The sequence below is a fragment of the Propithecus coquereli genome, unplaced genomic scaffold (genome assembly GCF_000956105.1).
Source record: "Propithecus coquereli isolate 6110/MARCELLA unplaced genomic scaffold, Pcoq_1.0 Scaffold344, whole genome shotgun sequence".
NCBI lineage: Eukaryota > Metazoa > Chordata > Mammalia > Primates > Indriidae > Propithecus > Propithecus coquereli.
Genome location: NW_012149108.1, coordinates 112,470 through 118,162, shown reverse-complemented (window position 1 = coordinate 118,162; position 5,693 = coordinate 112,470).

The following is a 5,693-nucleotide window of genomic DNA, read 5'->3' as shown; positions in this document are numbered from 1 at the left end:
AGTGTTTTGGGGTTTTGTTTGATCTATATTTATTGAGTTCTGGTCATAGACTAGGAGCCTGCGTGTCATGCTTATGGACAACCAGAACACAGTTATTGGGGAACTTAATGGCTCAAGGCCTTCTCAATCATTTTAACTTATTTTGTATGTTGCAAAAAAACAAAACAAACAAAAAAAAGTTTATTTTGCTTGAGAGTTGCATTTTTTTATAACTGTACAGCTTTTAAGGGATGGGAGATGGGAAAATGCCCTAAAATAGGATGTAGATTTTTACAATTGTGTTTATGCTAGAACATCGACAGGTACATTATGTAATTAAATCTAAAATTGTTTTGAAATTTGTGCCATGTCTTTTTCATTCTCCTGCCCTTCAGCAGAGTTGGTGCATGTCAATACTGCTATACGGACAAGCCTTGAAATTAGACTAACAAGCCCTATCTCCAAAGCTTTAAGATCACTGCATGAAGATTGCACACATACACACACACAGACACATACATATACACACAGATCTAGTTTATATTAGTGCAAATGGATTTTCAGGATCAGAACAGCTATAATGGCCCAAATTTGGGTGTTAATAGCATATTCTTACAGTGCATGATTTTTGTGATGCCTAACTAGGGTATTTCAGTGTTGGTCTAGTGTTTTGTTCTCTTATCAAAGTAGCTTCTTGATGATGGTATCTGAATTGTAGCTTGCCCAAGCCTGCCACAAGGTTTTGTGTACACTTTGAAAGGGTATGTCCTGTGATGAGGTGGGCGCGGGGCAGGGCTTGGTTTCTTTTTAATCTGTAAAAGAAGGAAAAACTAGATTTGCTTGATTTGGTTATTCAGTGGACTTAATTCCACAGGAATATTTGTTGAAACACAGCAGGAAGGGAAATGAGATTCAAATTTTAATTCCCTCCTTATTTGATAAGTATCTTGAAATCTTATAGAACTGCTGATTCTAACACAGTCTTTTACATGGCACATTTTATCATGTTATATTGACACCTTTGTTTAAATGCCAGTACTTTTTTGCCATCTGATAATTTTGCCATTCTAATTTCTCACCTTTGTAGCACAAGTGTATTCTTGTAAAGAATTAAAATCATCCAAGTATGTTATAATTTCTATCAAAGCTGCCTTTATGTGTTGTCAGCTAATGTGGGAAGTCAGTTTCTTTGCTATCCTCACTCATTCAAAGGTGAAGCCTGGGGATCGTGAGTTTCCATGTGAATAATACAAATTCCAGATAAGAATTTGTAAATGGTATATTTTAGAATTTCATTTCGATTTTAAAGTAATAGCTTGGATTCAGGGAGTGTTTGATCAGAACACCTCTTGGATTTTCAGACATGCTTATATGAAATGTTTTATTTTCCTATGCATAAAAAAAAATTATTCCTGGAATAGGTTCTCAAAATGCTTTAGTGTTTCTAGAAGATGAGAGTTAAAGCAGAAGCTCCAAGGTTAGCATAAAACTAACTCTTGAGGTAATCAGGACCATGCTGTTAGTCAAATAGGAGAAGCCGGAGTGCTCTCCATCACATATTAACGTACTGCACGTGTGTTGGGGGGAAGATCTGAAAACTGGAAATGTGATTCCAATAACACACAAAGTAAATTTTGTGCATAAAAAGTATGGCAATTCCTGGTAGCTTAAAGCTTCAGGGGTAACTGCAGTGTATGAACACCTAGTGTGTTAGAATTGCAGTACATAGTTGTTTAAATACAATATTCCTTGTAAGTGACAAGCAAAATATGTTGTGGCTAGTGCCAATATTTTTGTTAATGAAATGTTCACTGTCTCACTACCGTCTGATCAGAACTCTTGGTGTTATAAGCCAGGCCTATAGCCATTTTATAGCTGTTGGCCTAATTGTGTAACTTTTTCTTTCAAAATGTTTTATTATAATACTTCTGTCATTTCTTTCACTTAATATGTCAATTGTCATAATAAAAAATTTAAATAATTTGATGTATTTAACATGATGTGTTTGCAAACTTAGTTTATTTTAAATTCTGTGACACACGGCAAGAATTTTCTATACCAGTTCATGAAAGTTAAAATAATTTTTCTCTTACTAACTAGAAAGTAAATTTACAATTTCCCCAAAATTATTTTTAAGGCTATTTGCCAACTAGGTAAAAATAGATATTAGAAAATTATTCTTGGCCGGGCGCGGTGGCTCACGCTTGTAATCCTAGCACTCTGGGAGGCCGAGGCAGGCGGATTGTTTGAGCTCAGGAGTTCGAAACCAGCCTGAGCAAGAGTGAGACCCTGTCTCTACTAAAAATAGAAAGAAATTAATTGGACAACTAAAAATATATAGAAAAAATTAGCCGGGCATGGTGGCACATGCCTGTAGTCCCAGCTACTTGGGAGGCTGAGGCAGAAGGATCACTTGAGCCCAGGAGTTTGAGGTTGTTGTGAGCTAGGATGACACCACGGCACTCTAGCCCAGGCAGCACAGTGAGACTCTGTCTCAAAAAAAAAAAAAAAAGAAAATTATTCTTGATTTCTGTCTTTAGCATCTGGAGAATTGACACGTTAAAGAGGCCATGGACTGTGTGTGTGTGTGTGTGTGTGTGTGTGTGTGTGTGTGTGTGTGTGTATGTGTGTGTGTGTGGTCCCATGGGAGCAGGGAACAAGACCAGAGGGCAGGAGCCATGGGGCAAAAGTGTCAAATTCATTCTATGGAAGAAACTCAGTTCTCTAATAACAAGCAAGCTTGGGAATAAATTCTGAGGAATAGGGGATATTTGAGTATAGGCTGAACTGCCATTTGGTAGGAGTGTAAATAGATCGATACATTCAAAAAGGGTTAGATCTTAAGACTCTAACAGGCCCTTTCAACCCTATGATTCTCATCTATAAATGTTGATTTAATAGTTTTTCTTTTGGAATACAGTAAAATTCATGCAGAACTTGATTTTTTACCAAAACACTAGCAGAGTTCATCACTGTGATTCTGATTGAAAATATTGATTATTTAGGTAAAGAGATTTTGAATCAGAATTTCACTTAGTGGAGTGACCAGCTGGTCTATGCTGGCAAGAAAAATGGCCAGGTACAATGCTTCTCAATGATTTATTTGAAATTTTCCCTTAAACAGAATCAGTCAAGTGAAACAGAATTTTCCCTGAAACTAAATCAGTCACAACAGATATGCTGTGTTGGAAGCTAAAGGTTATGGTGTTGTGACAGCCTGGAGAGAGGAGGAGACTCAAAGGAGTTTTTCTGGTGAGAGTAGAGCCTAGAACATGACAGTCAGCCCACTTCTTTTTCAGATAGAGACCAAAAGATGTAGAAGAGTTCTTTTAAAAACTGAGAATTGGTATTCTATGCTGTGATCAATTAGTAGAGGTGGAATTATTTAAAAAATAATGAAAATATTCTAGTGAAATTAAATGTTGGGATCCTTCTGGATGAGATGAATGCTTGCATCATTTTGATTCTTCAGTGAGTTTGCATGAGCTCTTAGGGTCCTAAAAGTCTAACTGAAAATCAAAGAGAAAGAACACTCTGAAGGTATGTGACTTGATATTTGCAACGTTTAGCACATACACACAGCCCAAAAGAAAAGTTAGCTGGGAACCTACTAGAAATGGCATAGGCTAGCTATACCTTCCTTATCATTCCTCTTGCCCATTTCAGAGCCACTTCATCCACATTCAAGCACCCATCCCTCTCCCTAGCCTGTCTCCAAGGAGGAAGTTTCTCCTCTTTTGGCAGGAACCTGTCTGCCTGTGTCCTTGGTCTGGTGCCTTTCCTATTACCTCCTCTGGGTCTTTCACATCGGAAATTATCTGTCTCTGATCTCCATTCCTTTACACTCACCCCTCTGTATTTAAAGCTCTACCCCTCATGGCAAAACATGGCCATTTCAATCTCCCTCCCAGTTATTTCTTAATTTGACTTCCAGTCTTTAAATAAATAGGCTATAGAAAACATTAAACTGTATTTGGAAATCCTCACTGAAATGTCAAAAATTCCTAAGAGAAACTCTAGGAAACCAGCAGGCTTCTCAGCAACATACTTGAAGGCCATCATTAGGAACAACTGTTAACAGAAAGCTGAAACTTACAACTGGGGGAACTGTTCCTTTTTCCCTGTATTTGTTTCATTGTTTTCTGTTGAATATGCATTTCGTTTTCTCTTTGGCATTACTGCTTGCTAGTGAGACACCAGTATTTGTGCTATGAACTCACACAACCAAATATCTCTTACTTTGCCATTTGAAGCCAAAAAGTTAGAGGAAAGACTTGATAAATAATGATAGAACCTGGTTAGAACCTGTACTATCCCTAGTTTGAACCATGAAAGTAGATTTTGTTTTTCAAATCTAGTTTCCTTATAAGGATGAGTTTTGATGGTATCTAAGGCTTAGTAACAACAAAGAGAGGCAAGCTGGCTCAATGTTAGAAAATCAGAAAGTTGGCTTTAGATTCAGAATGATCCAGAATGTAGGACTGAAATTCTACTGGGAGATGCTGTGAGCAGAACCAGGAGAGTGCCAAAAAACCGAGGATGAAGGGCATGGATCCACAACCAGAAAAAAACATGAGAGAGGGGAAATAGATTACTAAGAAGCAGGCTTTAGGATGATCATCCTCTTTTTGATATAGCCACTTTTAATAATCTGGATGTGCTTATGTGATAGTGTCTAAAACAAAAGCACATGTGTGTTTCACTTAAACTTTCTTTTTATTGAGATATAATTCACATACCATTGTAAACAGTGTAAAATTCAGTGGTCTTTAGTATATTCACAAGTTGTCATCGCCCTAAAAAAAAAATCCATACCCATTAGTAGTGACTTCCCATTTCCTCCTTCTCTCAAGCCCCAGGCAACTACTATTACTTTCTGTTTCTATGAACTTGCCTATTCTGGACATTTCATATAAATGGAATCATGCAGTATTTAGCCTTTTGTATCTAACTTCTTTAATTTAGCATGTTTTCAAGGTTCATCGGGTTGTAGCATGAATCAGTACTCCATTCCTTTTTATGGGTAAATCATAATCTATTGCATGGATATACCACATCTTGTTTATCCATTCATTGATGGTAAACATTTGGGTAATTTACACTTCGGGGCTATTATAAATAATCAAGGCTATGGAATAATAAACATTCATATACAAGTTTTTATGTGGACACATGTTTTCAATACTCTTGAGCACATACCTAGGAATGGAATTTCTGGATATGGTAACTCCATCTTTAACTTTTTGAGGAACTTTCAGCCTGTTTTACAGAGGGGCTGCACCATACATTGCCAGTAGCAATACACAAGGGTTCCAATTTCTTCACATCAACAATACTTAGTATTGTCAGTGTTTTTATTATTGCCATTCTGGTGGATATGAAGTTGCAACTCATTGTGGTTTTGATTTGCATTTCCCTGATTATTAATGATAGTGTACATCTTTAATGTGCTTATTGGCTGCTCATATATTTGCTTTGTAGAAATGTCCATTAAAATCCTTTGCCCATTTTAATTGGATTATCCATCTTTTTATTGTTGAGTTGTAAATGTCCTTTAGTCTGGATACCAGACCTTTACCAAATATATGATTTACAAATATTTTCTGATTCTGAGGGTTGTCTTTTCACTTTCTTAATGGTGTCCTTTGACACACAAAGGTTTTTTTGTTTTTTTGTTTTTTTGTTTTATTTTATTTATTTTTTTTTTTGAGACA